We start from the raw sequence: 14,468 nt of genomic DNA on the forward strand, positions 1-14,468 counted from the left end.
ATGTGTACTCGGGTGATCTTAATGTTATTTTAGGGTGCCTCTTAACAAAATTATAAAACCAGTCCTTACCTGCCATTTTTTCAACCATGTTGAAGGTATGATTGATAGAATTTCTTTCTGCTAAATCAAATGCCAGCCGCCGAAGATCGGTAATTGTTAATCCAAATAATCTTGCCTCCATAAACAGTACGTATTCAACGATCTCCTTTTCTTGGGCTTCCGTAAACACAGTGTCATATCGCCCTAGACGTTTTTCAGAGGCTAGCACAGGTGTTAGCTGATTTTTTCGAGCTTTTTTTACCCGATCAATTAATGTTGATCTGGGAACAGCAAAAGATTTTGATGCTGCAGTATATCCCATCCGTCCCTCAAGAACTGCATTTACAGCCTCCCCCATCCCTTCATGAGACCAACTCTGCCGATCCGTCTTCCTGACATAGTTCCTCACCATGTCTAAAACAAAATTTCAGGTGTATTAGTTTCAGGATCATAGCAAAATGAGGAATTAACATCCAGTAGGCTAATTATAGAAATGTTGTTAAAAGACTATGATTTCAGCCCAATCGATTCAAGTTTGGCTGAGACGATGGAATCTCAATATTATGCACAATTATACACGAGTACAGCTAGTACTTAATAAAATGGGTTCTATTATTTTAATAGATATAGTGAAGCACAGCTAATAAGTTGAAATATCATGGGGCAAAACCGACCCCGGTCGGTTCTGCCCCACTTTCTGTTGACGGTTTTGCCCCTAGGTACACAGTAAAACAAATATGAAAATTTGAGGTTATCCAAAATCATTAGCTAAGCTACTCGTACGTTAAAATATAAGTAAACACTGTAAATAAACACATGTACTCACCTTCGGTAAACCATATTGTGGTTACACTTCTCAAATCAAAATAAATATGACATTAAAGTTGTAAAAGAAACTGGTTAAAACTTCAGAACTCTACATAACCCCAACATTGTCAAGCATGCCAACGAAACCAAGCTCGATCTGCACGAAATGGCGGCCTCTTCAACTAGTTCATAGTTTTGCCGCTGGATAGCAACACCTACTGGGGAATATTAGAGGGGTCGGTTTGACCCGCCTGGTCGGTTTTGCCCCACTCTCCCCTACTCACATGGATGGATGTGCTCAATACCAAATGCCAATGATAGAAACAGACAGAGGGCATATCTGTTCCAATGATAGTAGTATCCAGCGGTCTGGGGTCCTGATGGGGGGAATTCGGAGGTCTTCCTTGGAAAATTTTAGGGAACTGCATGCCCGAAAATGGATTTTGACAATTTTCTCGCTCTTAAATAGTAGATAAAGTTAATAAAGAAATACTATGAAAATTGAGAAAATTAATAATTTATTATGGAGCTGATATCTCTTTAATGAATTTGTCCCAGAAACAGCACTGAAATCTAAAAAAAAGAAACTAAATAAATCTTTCCAAATAACCATTCCAAATAAGCACTTGCAGTTTTTTTTTTACCTTCTGGACACCTAACTCACTTCATTTAATTTACAATGAGTATGCAGTAAAGAAAGCAACCAATGAACACAAAACTTTTTATAATTACAAAAAATATTGGTGCAAGTAACCTAAGTAATGAATATCTTTTTTTAATTACACCTTTAATATCCCCTCAAGATGGAGCAGGGCCCCCCTAAAGCCCGTATGACACTTGCCAATTTATTGGCCAATATATCGGCGCGCAATATTGGTTAAAATATTGGGCTTTAGGCATCGTATGACACGTACCAATATTTACACCAATATTGGCCGTTATAGTGTTCTAATACCCCACTAGAGAACGCCACATAACACAAAATGACAAAAGAGCATCTCAAGACGCAGATTGATTGCCAATGAGCTACAGAATGGGAGGTGGCATAATAATTGTAAATTTAATAACTATTTCGAGGGGCTGCAAAGATATTTTCGAATTGCTCGAAATTTCATTCGGGTGAGTTCCTTGAATGATGAGAGATTGGAAATATTGTGATCTCATAGGTGAGCCAAGATAACGTAGCGGCTCGCTATCCCCTCAAGATGGAGCAGGGCCCCCCTAAGCTTGGGTGACTCAGAGATTGCCAACCTGGCCAGTCCGCCCTTGTACCCAAATAGCAATGCAAGCCGGAATCAGGCTTGCAGCAACCTAGAAAAAACAAACTTGAATCACGGTTTAACAACTTGCTTATTATCATCCCTATGCAAGCCCTTCCACTGTTTACTGCATCACTAATTGAAAAAAAATTTAATAACTACAAGCCTAGGTGAACCACTGGGGTCTTTTCCTGGGAGATAAGTCCTTGGAATAGAGAACACATAGCAAAAGAAAACAATTCTAAAATGAACATCCATACAATTCCTTGAAAAGTAATAGTAGAACAAAATCTAACAGGGGATCATGTCAGACCATTCTCAAAAAACCTAGTACGTACACTAAGACGCACTCTTGCAATTAAATCAACATAAGAAATTTGTGGGATAAAATGAATGAACGCCTAATAACACAACATAGCTCCGTGAACAGTTAGTTGTGATTAATAACAGCAGTAGGTAATACTTAACTAGACATATAAAATTAACTTCTACAATCTGAGTTGACACAAGGGTACTAACTTTCAAGTTCCAAGCAGACGCATTTGGTAAAAAAATTTATTTATGACTGAAATAGAGATCATTTCTCCCATAATATCCCAATCCCAGATAATATATTCGTGATTATAAGCAATTCCCATCTCTGCTTAAGGTGAAATGAAGTGAAACATAAGATAAATAAAGAAGAACCAAAGTGCTCATATTAAGGCCAAAATGCCTAATATATATACCGGGGCACTAATGTAGGAATAAAATTCAATCTATATATGACATGAACTATTTTGCTATTAATCCAAAAAAGATTACTGAAGTCTTTTATGACCAGGACACAACTCCTGTAATGGCATGCCCATGCATTTTGTAACAAAACACTCAAAAGTATATGATAAGATATGGAAATAAGTCTTCCTTCTTAGTTAGCTTCAAGTCAGCTAGATTGATGACTTTTGTCAACAGCAGGCTCCTCATTTAGTCCACTCTTGTCTCAATTCAATTCCGTGAAAGATTTACAAGAGGACATCTCTGTTAGCCTAACTGAAATATGCCATGGAATAAAATACAATTTCCATACACTTAGGTATCAATATCCTTAAATTGGAGATTAATGTGAATGACATCCATATCTTAGTAGTCATTTTTTACATCCTCATCATATGCTTAGGATAATTAACATTATTATAGAATGATTTCCATACGTCTGCATAATAGTTACAAAAATTTAACATGCATGAATCACCTAAGTTTATTCATGAGTCCTTTGATGTGATCACATGTGTTCTCTCTAAACAAGTGGACTAGTAGTAGTACTGTATGGGAATAAATGTGAAAAATGGCTTTTAATCTTGACAATATGTTAAGCAAAGGTAAATAAATTTTTTAAAGACCGAACCATGCACCTTTTAGAAGTGATGTAAGAATCTTTCTCTCACTTGAAAATTCATTAAAATCTTAGGTAAGAAGTGTTCTTGGAAATCATTCCTGCAAATTAAGGACTTCTAAGGATATTTAAACCAGAAAGCTCTGATACTAGGTGGTAAATTATAATAAACTTTGCTCTTTTTATGCCAAAATAATGAAATATTAGATATAACAGTTGATTTTATATCTCTATATAAGACAACTTAATGCAAACATGTTTCACTAGAATGTGTAAAGCCGTCAACAATCCACATTAACCACGACTCAACTGGTAGATAACCAAGTATTCATGGTATAAACATTATACATATTGGTAATGATAAAATGTGTATATGCCAAAGAGGGATATATGCAATAAGAACTGATTAGTCATCGTATCAACACACAACAAACAAAGAGGGAAAAACCACTTAACCAGGCCAAATATACCTATGTCAGGGCATTAGAATAAAGGTGCTTCCATGCTATTGAATAGATTGAGAATTCCATATCAGCAACTCATCTTCAAATTTGATGTAAAGAACTCAAAAATGTAACCACTTATGTGAATTACCAGAGTAAAGCAATGGAACAGGTAGTTAAGAGGTAATCATATAAAAAATTACTCTTGTATAAAATACATCAAGGCCAGGTAAACACTGACAGAGGTGATGCTCTAATAACTAGCTATGTGGAGCATCATCAAACACTTGCTCATAAATAAATAATACAGATGACACCCCATGGAATCAGTTTTAACATAATAGAAGTTCAATATGATTTAGACTGAGCGTTGAACTTGAATATAGAAAAAACAAACAACAAATTAGAAAATTTATGAAAAAATACATTTTGCTACTCCAGATATATTCTCTCATTAAGCAAAATACATGGTGACACCACAATGCCAATGCAGAAGATGATTGCTGTGAATATAACACTGCACATGCTTCTTCTGCTTAGGTTATTTGGACATGAAATGCAGTAATTGTATCTTATCATTGTAGAAGTCGTTCCATTATATAGCCATCAATTCCAAACATGATACAACAGGCAGCATTGAATCTGGAACAAAGGAATAATCTTGGTGACATCAACTGAGTGAACTTGAGTAACATATAAGAATAAAACAAATCACCACTGGTATTCACATAACATGCATTTCAATTTAATGCACAATATATGCACTGCAGAACACCTTGGTAAGAGGACTATCCACTTAGAAAATAAAAAAAGCTAATCCATACAATATTATGGGCCAAATTCAGTACCAAAATATTCTTAAGCACTCCATTTAGGAGGATCTGAATTCAAGATATTGACCACCCTGTTCCTCTAAATGATGCAACAAGATGATGAGCCCAGATATGAAGAAACATTTATGCACATTATTGAATAAGACACTCAAGTTTAATGCAATAGAAGCATAATTATAATAGCATCCAAAGTATATTAATCAAGAAACGATACTGAATTTCAATGTGTCAGAATGACTTTAGCAAACACGATGGTAGTTCTCAAATCAGACAGTCACCAAAACAGCTTAACATAAGAGCAACCAGTGACTCCATTTAATTACCTACTCCAGATGTATTTTGAAAACACTTTTTCAATGTAAAGAAGCAATTTGGATGCTATGGAAGTAATGAAAAATTATAACTGAAAAATTGTCAGAATATAAGCAAAGGCAATGTGAAATAAAAGAACTTGCAATAGATATAGTTTAATCTTACATTCAAGAAAACTTGTCAATTTGAGAAGCTACCTTATTTGATAGATGATAAGCATTAGCAAAGACTGCATGCTTATTTTACAACAAATGTGCTGATTTCTCAAAATGTAATAGATGAATGAGAATGTTAACAAATATGTCATTTAAAAATATACACATGTAGTCATATCTCAGCAAAATACCAAGTCCAGGTGACATGTATGGAAGATAGGAAAGAATTGACTTACACCACCTAAAGACAAAAAATGAGGCATAATAGAAACAGACAAACTATGTACAAGAGATTTTAGAAGTCCATGACTCAGGGTAATATAGGTGCTTATGACATGAATAAACACACAAATAAAGACATGCTCAATATCTCCAGCCCATAAGACTGCATGTAGTCTTCAAAAAACACTTAACCTATCCTAGAAACAAGACCTTGGATTCATCCAGCCTTCGACTATGCCAAACATGAATTACACACAGGTGATTTTTTCCTAGGAAAACTATCGAGAAACCACTGGTCAATGATTTTCGTTCCAAACAAAAAATTTGCATCATTTCACATTTTAATATAGCATTGAAGTACTCTATCAAAGAAGTAAACAAATAGGACTTTAACAATGAAAATAGCAATGAGGTACTTCTTAATTAATTACTAAAAAGTCCTCTTTATTTTCTTCCTTTAGCCGCAGTAAGTTCAAATATGGAATCACAAAATGAAGGTAGTTTCAAAATCATTTGAATTGTCAATATCAGCAATGTTTTTGATTTGTAAATTAGTTCACAGACCCCAAGAATACAATGAAGCTAAGAAGGGAAAGTAGAGATATCACTTGCTTGTGCCCCACACAGCACATCGTTGCCAGAGGACGTCCGCTGCGCGTCCGTCGCGTCCTCTCAGTGTCCGCGGATTTTCAGGACAGCCAGAGGACATCCGCCGGCTGTCCTGGCCATCCGTCCGCACACTGTCCTATCTCGGATGTCCAGCGGACGTCCAGCTAGTGTCCCATTACGCAGGGTTTGGGAGTTTTGGTTTCCTCTTAAAACACTCACCTCCTCAAGGAGGAACTCCGAGAGAAAGTCTCGTGATCCTCCTCCGAGTAGGGAGTATAGGAGAAGGGAGAAAGAAAAAAAACTCTCTCTCGTTTCTGAAGCCAGAATACTTCCTCCCGATCGAGGAAGAGGAAATTTTTCGTGGAGGAAGAGATATTTTGAGGATTATTTTAGGTAACCAAATGTAATCCTCTTGTTGGAGTGTGGACTCGGAGGAAATTATAAACTATTTAACGAAAAAAAAATTGACATTTTTACCGCTTCTATAGTTTAAGAACAACAAATGTACGCTATTTTTAAGTTTTATATTGTTTATAACAATTAATCAAGTTTAAACAAAGTTAGCAACAATTTAAGTAACATTTACGAGCGTTACAAATTTCTACATGCCTCACGGGTTAAACAACAACAATTGAACGAACTTATGACTCTCTACATTATTTATAACAATTTTTAAAGTTTAAATAAATTTAGCAACAATTTTAGAAACTTTCAAAAAATTAAAAATTTCCGCATGTTGTACGGTTGAGAAGCGTTGAATGAACAATAAACCCGTACTTTTCATGATTATAAAAATTACTTAAATTTAAACAAATTTAGCAACTTTTACAAAAATTAACAACAGGAATAATGGAATTTATCGATTTTTACTGAAATTTTATATTATGTACCAATGTCCTGCGGACGTTCGCGTCTCGGGGACATTCCATTCCTACAGGTTAAATGAACTCTTTCAACTTATTGATTAATTAATATTTACTCTCTAGGGATTAAAAAATCTCAGAGGCGATTGATTGGAAAGTATTTTAATGAAACATAACGCTTTAAATTCATTTTAATTTTAATGGTAAGAATTCTCCTAAAATTATCACGGCATCGATGGCCTCATTCCCAGATTAGAAATTGTAATTGTCCAATTTAAGGATAGGCAAGTAGAAGAAGTAGTAGAAGATAGAAGGTAAGTACTGCCGTACCTTTACTTTATATCGAAATTCTAGTTTTTTTGGTGGCGAACGAATTTTGAATCTACCGCTACTCCGCGATTCAGGTGTTCTACCATGGTTCTCCACATTCCTCCGTTCCTCCTTTCCAACAGAGGAACCGGAACGGAACACCGGAGACAGCATGGTGGTTTGGCGGTTACAAAGATGCTGCTGCAAGTAAGTTTGATGTGACTTCTAAATAATTTTTTCTTGGCGTTCACTGGCGGCAGTATAGTGTTTCCGCATGCTCCTTATATTTCTTATAACTCAGCCTGTAACATCTCGAGGAAAAATATGGCTCTGCTTGGAACAACATTACCGTCTTGGTAAAACCGTTACTTGGCAACTAAAGGTAGCGTCTTTTTCCGTTGTTCATGGTGAAATTTTCGCTTTTGTTCCTTGTTTACATGATATAATTTAAAGTGGAAGTTCTTGTACTATAGTCTCTGTACGCGAGAACGTATAGGAAATAATGTAAGTGCTAGCGCATAAAATAGAACCTGTTGTTTTGATAGCGTAGGTTACGGCTGAATTTGTTGGAAGTCCCAACGGTCCGTTTGGTTCCGTTCCTAAATCAAATCAAGTAGGGTTCTTGGCAATAAATATAACTAGGAATTGTACTTACGTGTAACCGGGGGATTTTGCAACACGCATGTATGATTAATAGGTTTCACGTAAATTATTAATTCTTTGAAATCGGACTACACCGTGTGATTTCTTTCGATATGTATAGTTACGCACGCATCGAAAAAGAACAATAATGTTATGATAGGATAACCACCAATGTTTAGCCTTTTTACAAAAAGTTTTTATACTCTTTATCTGTTTGATGGAACTAGGTTAATAATTAAAAATTTTAGGTCCTAAATAAATAAATGATCTATTATGTCAGTAAAGATAAGGCTTAGGGATTGAAAAATTACAATGCCGACGTAACTTTTATAGCGTTTATTATATTTTTTCTGCCAAACTTTGCTAACCTAATAAAATATAAACTAATTTAACTACAAACTAAGTAACTGTGCTATTAGTCATCCATGCATTTAATTTAGTGGAAACTGTAGGACGACTGTAAGAAACTCGGGATGAATCTAAACAAGGTCTAATTGTAAGTGATATATTGTGTAAACAAACCTTAAGGCTATGTTTCATGGTTCATTTATTTGCTCAAACTGCTGCATGAAATCTTATACCCAGAAAATAGAACTTGTGCATCTTTTCGTACAGCCATCGGTACACATTTTGGTGTAGAGTATCGTGAACCTGATATATTTACCTGGAGGCATTTACTGACTATAGCTTTCATGTAGTGGAGTTGAATAAAAATAGTTCATCTGTATTTTTATTTATTTCCTATCTCTATTTATAAGTTTGTATGTCTCTCTTCTTATAATTGTCTGTATACTTATTTGTCTTCATTCTTTACAGATGTTGCATTTAACCAGGACGATACAGCCACCAATTCTAGTGTGGAAGTTACAGTGAAGAGTTGGCTGGAACATGCTAAAGCGAGGCATGTGAGAGAGGTGTAAGTATTCGTTTGATTATTATATAGGTTTGAGCAAGGAGGAATAATTTTGGTCTGGATACTTTTTTGACAAGTTGCTCCTCTAAAGGGAGCTCATATAAAGTAAATTTAAATAATTATTAAACATCTTGTAATACAAGGTTCACCCTTCCATGCTAAAGGTAGAGAAAATAGTATTGTTATGTATTATTTTCAGATGCAGATTCCACTACCAAGTAATTCAAACATTTGAAAACAATTTTTGTTCTGCATATGGGAGGTATAATTACCAAAAACGTGGTTGAAAAGGATCTCATGCTCTTTAAAAGTTCGATGTATAGCACCTGTAGAACTTAAGAATGGGATAACTTATTCAACAGGGATGGTAGTTGCACAGTACTACAGAAGCTACTATTTTCTAGTAGCTCTAGCTAACTAAGATGTTTTGAAGTAGGTGTTTTTGTAGGAGCTATAGAAATTTCAGTAGCTCACAGCAGGCCTTAGCTGCTATTCCCCTGTTATGTCTCTGTCGAAATGTGAATATTGCCAGTGAGCTAGGTTGTCACTTTTGCCTTGATACCAGACTACATTAGAAGATCTATTTTAATTATTAAGATTGGAAGAATTCGGAGATCTAAATCATGGAATGGCCTTAACTACAGCAAGTTTTTGCTAGTTTTTCAAAGTTTCTATTTTTTTAAGTTGCATCTCGGCCAATGCAGCTAAGTGGTTTGTGTGCCAAATCAGTGTGGCTGTTTTCACACTAATCCCAAGAGATCTAGTTCACTTAAACTTCCTCCTTTAAATTTTCTAGTTTCCTTTACTCCTATATCATATTCAGCTCTTCTGCATTAGTCTTCCTTAGCTCCAGCTTATGTAACACTTTTCTTCACCTCCACAATTCACTCTAGTGTAGTCATAATCTTCAAGGGGAGACCAATTGTTCAGAAATATTATCCTCCATTTGAATGCTTTTTCCAATATCTTTTTCGAGACCTCTACTAAGCTGTCTGGCAAGGATGGATCAAAGAATTTTTTTCTAGATGGTGCACCAGGGTCTAACAGGCAACAGTCTTCTCATATTTGGGATTAAAATCTAGTTCAACAATTGTTCTATGAAAAATGTTCTTAATCATAATATATACATTACTAACACATTAATAATTTTACTCAAAATCTTTTCTTATTTAAGAACAAGAAAAAGTCAAAGAAAAGTTTGTAAAATGTATTCAGCCTGTAATGGACAGGTTTCCTAATTTTGAAACCTTAAGAATGTTAAACATGTGACTAATAAGACTGTAGCGTCCTGTCTTATGTAATCTGCTTGTTACGTACAAGATACAATTTCTTGCTACAATGAAATGTTTATATACTTCATTATTACAGGAGCAGTGCAGGAGAGCAAGACAGCCCCTGAAAAGGATGTGGAGGTTGCCATCCAAAGCTGGCTAAGGCACGCCAAGGAGAGGTTACAGGGGAAGAAGAAAGTTAAATAAATCGTATGTAGTTTCTGGCATTGTACTGTTTTAAGAAGCCAAATAAATATTGTGCATGAAATTGATGCCTTATTTATTTAAATTCTTGTCTGGACCTATTATTTATTAGTATCGAACAAAATGCAATCCTAACCTAAACGTGTCCTGAAGGTGTCCAGAGCGGACAATTTCAGGTCGTCCATAGGCCACCTTTTTTACTGACATGCGGACTTGCAGCGGACATCATTTTGTATGAATTCGGCTGTCCGTAGGATGTCCATAGGCCACTTGGCGGACAATCACCGGATGTCCGAAAGGTGTCCGTGTGCTGTGTGGGGCATGCTTGCCACTTCTTACTTTGTACAAACTTGAACCAATAATTAAAGAGTATGTTTAATTACCACTTCCTTTTAATAATAATACTTCAGGCAGCGCCTGACACCGAGAACCTAAACTATTGAATGGACGATGAGGATACATAAATGCTTTGTTGATGCCATTGATCCCTAATAAATGCCCTGGCATCACTATCAATCCACCAGTTGTTTGTAAGAAACATTTCCAATGAACCCATTTATAAAGGGATCGATAGTACTTGTACAATCATATTTTTACAGCCTAGAGCTAATAGGTAATTGTCTCTCAGGCTGGTTAATAATCTAAACAGGACAGCCGTTCGCGCTACTTTTGAATAATTTCGTAAGTTAATCGTCATAAGAAGAGATAAGTGGGCAGTGAAACTTGTGCTATCTGTTGAGCGTAGGTATGTGGGTTACAGCAAAGGACGATGGAATTGAAAATGCTACTCAAGATGAACAAAAGAAAACAAAGCCCAACAACCAGATGACTGATAGACAATAACCCAATTGAACGGTGCCACAATACTTCGTTATCACCAATAATAATACCGTTCATCACAATGCACTGACACTGATAACATCATAAACACACTCTCTCAGCAAATGCCAATAGTATAAATAACAGAACAACCTTAATACGTACATACCACACTCGATGGCTCTTCAACTTCAGCAAAGGAAAAGACTTTCAATTCAAGACCGGCAATCGAATATTAGAGGTCTCCTCATGGTGTAATAGGCTTCAGACGATTCGCGACGCCGAAAATCGTCGGAACATCATTGGGCTTTTAATATTTTCCAGCCTCTCTTCCGAGCGGATTCAAATTTTGATTCGTATAAGTGCACCTGTGGCAAGGAAAACTCGCAGGAAAATGTTTTCATAATGATTAAATGGCTAAATAAATACATACATGCCCCATACAGCACAAGCAGTGCGAAACCCGTGTAAAATCGTGATAAAACACGGGTAAAAACTCATGTATATCCCGTTTCTACTCGTGTAGGACTGGTGTAATTGCGGTGTATTTCCGGTACTATGTCCGCTATTTCTGGGGTATACACGAGTATTATCCGTATATTATTCCTTAGGTCCCACGTAGTACCACGATTCCCGAGGGCGACGCCACCGTCGCAACATTGAGTTACTTTCAAATATGGCCGCTAGTTGGCAGTACTATCGCTGCAGCCAAATCGATTGGTCGATTATATCGAGCCATCGATAGGTCGCTCTTGGCGATATATATTGACTCTTCGATAGGTCGCTCTTGACAATTACTCGAACCTGAACGATTAGGATGAAAAAATAACATTGCTATTCCACAGATCAAAAAATTAAACTTTGCAATTGCACTGATTTCTGTGGAATTACAAAGTTTAATTTTTTATCTGCAGAATAACAAAGTTCAATTTTTTCATCCAAAATGTAAATTCCATGAAGTATCTTTAGGGTGAACTTTATAACCTAATAATATATTCTGTTGAAAGACAAAGTTTAATTTTACACCCAAAAAGATCAGTAAATTCAATGAACTATCACCAGAAACCACCTATGACCCCGAATGCATAAAAAGCGGAAACTTGTAGTTTACCAGTGAGTACATTTAAAGTGGTGCATTTCGAAGGCTGTACCACAATGTTTTTTCATTGAAAGAAGTTCCTTCAGCATTCCTGTAAACAAACGTGACAAGGTGATCCTCTCAAAATGCACCATTTAATGTGATCTGGTGTTAAATACAACGAAAGCAAGTAGTTGAATTCACAATCAATGCAACCCCCTAAACTTACAATTAGAAGTCAACTAAAATTATCCTGGATCTATAAGTTCCTATATATCTAGACCCTATAGGCACTTACTTCCCCCGAACTATTAAATTAATATCCCAAGTGGTTGATTTTGCTCCCCAGGGGCGGAATTCTGTACACGGATACCGACGATCGTCGGTGTCGGTAGCTACCGACGATCGTCGGTCGCACCGATAGAAATGTGATTCACAAAACCCCGCTACCGACAGATTGTCGGTGCAACCGACAAATTCGTGACGTAATGCTTTTGTCGGTACGAAAGTGGCACCCGCACGCGAGGCTAGGCGCCTCGACCAATCATATTTCTCCTTTGTTTGCATTAAACAAATGAGGCTCCGAAAACGCCATCTGTTATTCGTCAGCCCGCGAAGAAGTTAAAAAGAGTTGATCACTGCTTTGTGAAATATTTACGATGTTTAATCACTCTGCGAACACAATTTCTTACTCCCGTTGGTGCGATGTGGCTTGTATTCCGAGATTTTGCTGTATTTACCATCGGATTTTTTCTAGCCCAAGCAAAAAAGCCTTTATAATCAAGGATTCAACGGTCGTTGATAGAAGAACACCGGCAACATTAGGTGCTCAATGTATTGGAATTTTCAAGTATAATTGTCTTGAAGAGGACTTTGTCTGCTACATAATTGTTCACCTACGCTTATTATAATTGTATTCTTGGGATTAGCAGTGACGAAATTACTTTTATTAGTATTGTAACAATGTACCTTCATCTTGAGCCACGGCTTGTTTACATCGTTTGCCTCATTGTTCGCCGTAAGTCCGATACTTCCACAAGGGTACCTAATTATTTAATTAGAAAACATTTTTGTCGCTTGAATTCACATTTTGGGCTATTTAAAATACATTCGTTGAGAAAAACACCGAGATTCCGCGGATGTCACGGAAGGTATCATCAGTATCATCGCGTCAAGTGTTGTGATTGTGAACTTGAGTGACATACTTTACGCTATCTATTTGGAAGTGTTAACTTTTGCATTTTGATACCGTTTGTGTGTTATTTCAAACTTTGCGTTGATATGACTTTGACTAAATATGCTTGATCAGTGTTTATTTGTGATATACCGTTGGAAGTATGAAGGTTTTCTCGTGTTTAAATTAAATTTTTGTAGTTTTATGATGAATAATTCATTAAATGTTTCCTTGTTTCGTGCAATCATTCTTTTTATTTGCCCCTTTCTACCGATGGAATACACGGTACGTACCTACTCAGTGCTCTTATAGTAATAATGAAAATCTATCTTGAAGTCCCGTACGGTGTTTGGTTAGTATGGTGAAGTAAATTCAGCATTAATTTTACGGGAAGTTTTGTGCACCGGTAACGACGTCAAAGAGTGAGAGGAGTTAAGTGATGCCATTTATATTCTTCTAAAATATAGTAGCAATATGCTTTTTCTATTTCGTCGTTGCTGTCTGATGCTCTCAAGAGTACTTACGAAGGTAGGAGAGTTATTTTCACTATAAACCCCATTCTCAGACGCTCACATAGGGTATTGAAGTTAATATAAAAGTGAACGAAATGTCCACGTATATATTTCATTGAAAGTGCATCAATAGGCATTCGTTTTTATTGAAAATATAAATTAATTTCGGATCCAAACTTTACGAATCAACAATAGATACCTATCGTGTCTTGTTGTGAGTAATTTAAAAGCAAATCAATACGTTACATACTTAAAATTACGGAATATTTATGATGTCAAATACCTTACGCTATTGGAACGCATAATGTAATATACGTGTAACATTGGCAAAGTTAAATACTGCTCCCACTATGTAAATTTTACGTTTCAAGCGTTTAATCAATCATTTTTATTATAAATAACATACAATTAGAGCACTTCCACGGATCTAGCGTCGTAGATGATGATTTAAAATCGTCAGCTTAGACCGAAAAGTGTAAACAAAAGTCCGCCATGTTGCTAAAAATTTGTCGGTAGGTCCTACCGAGCGTTTTGAAATCGTCGGTATGTATACCGACGGGTTTACCGACAACTGTCGGTGGGATAACGACAATCGTCGGTAAAACGTGTCTCCTGAATCGCTCGTACCG

The 14,468-nt window shown here is 36.2% G+C and overlaps 1 protein-coding gene across 4 annotated transcripts in view; it reads right to left on the bottom strand.

Moving 5' to 3' along the window:
- Positions 1 to 14,468, bottom strand: part of LOC124164334 (fibrillin-1-like) — a 69,711-nt gene that overhangs the window by 3,693 nt on the left and 51,550 nt on the right. The window lies entirely within an intron of this gene.

This window comes from Ischnura elegans, chromosome 8 (assembly GCF_921293095.1).
Source record: "Ischnura elegans chromosome 8, ioIscEleg1.1, whole genome shotgun sequence".
NCBI classification, from domain to species: domain Eukaryota; kingdom Metazoa; phylum Arthropoda; class Insecta; order Odonata; family Coenagrionidae; genus Ischnura; species Ischnura elegans.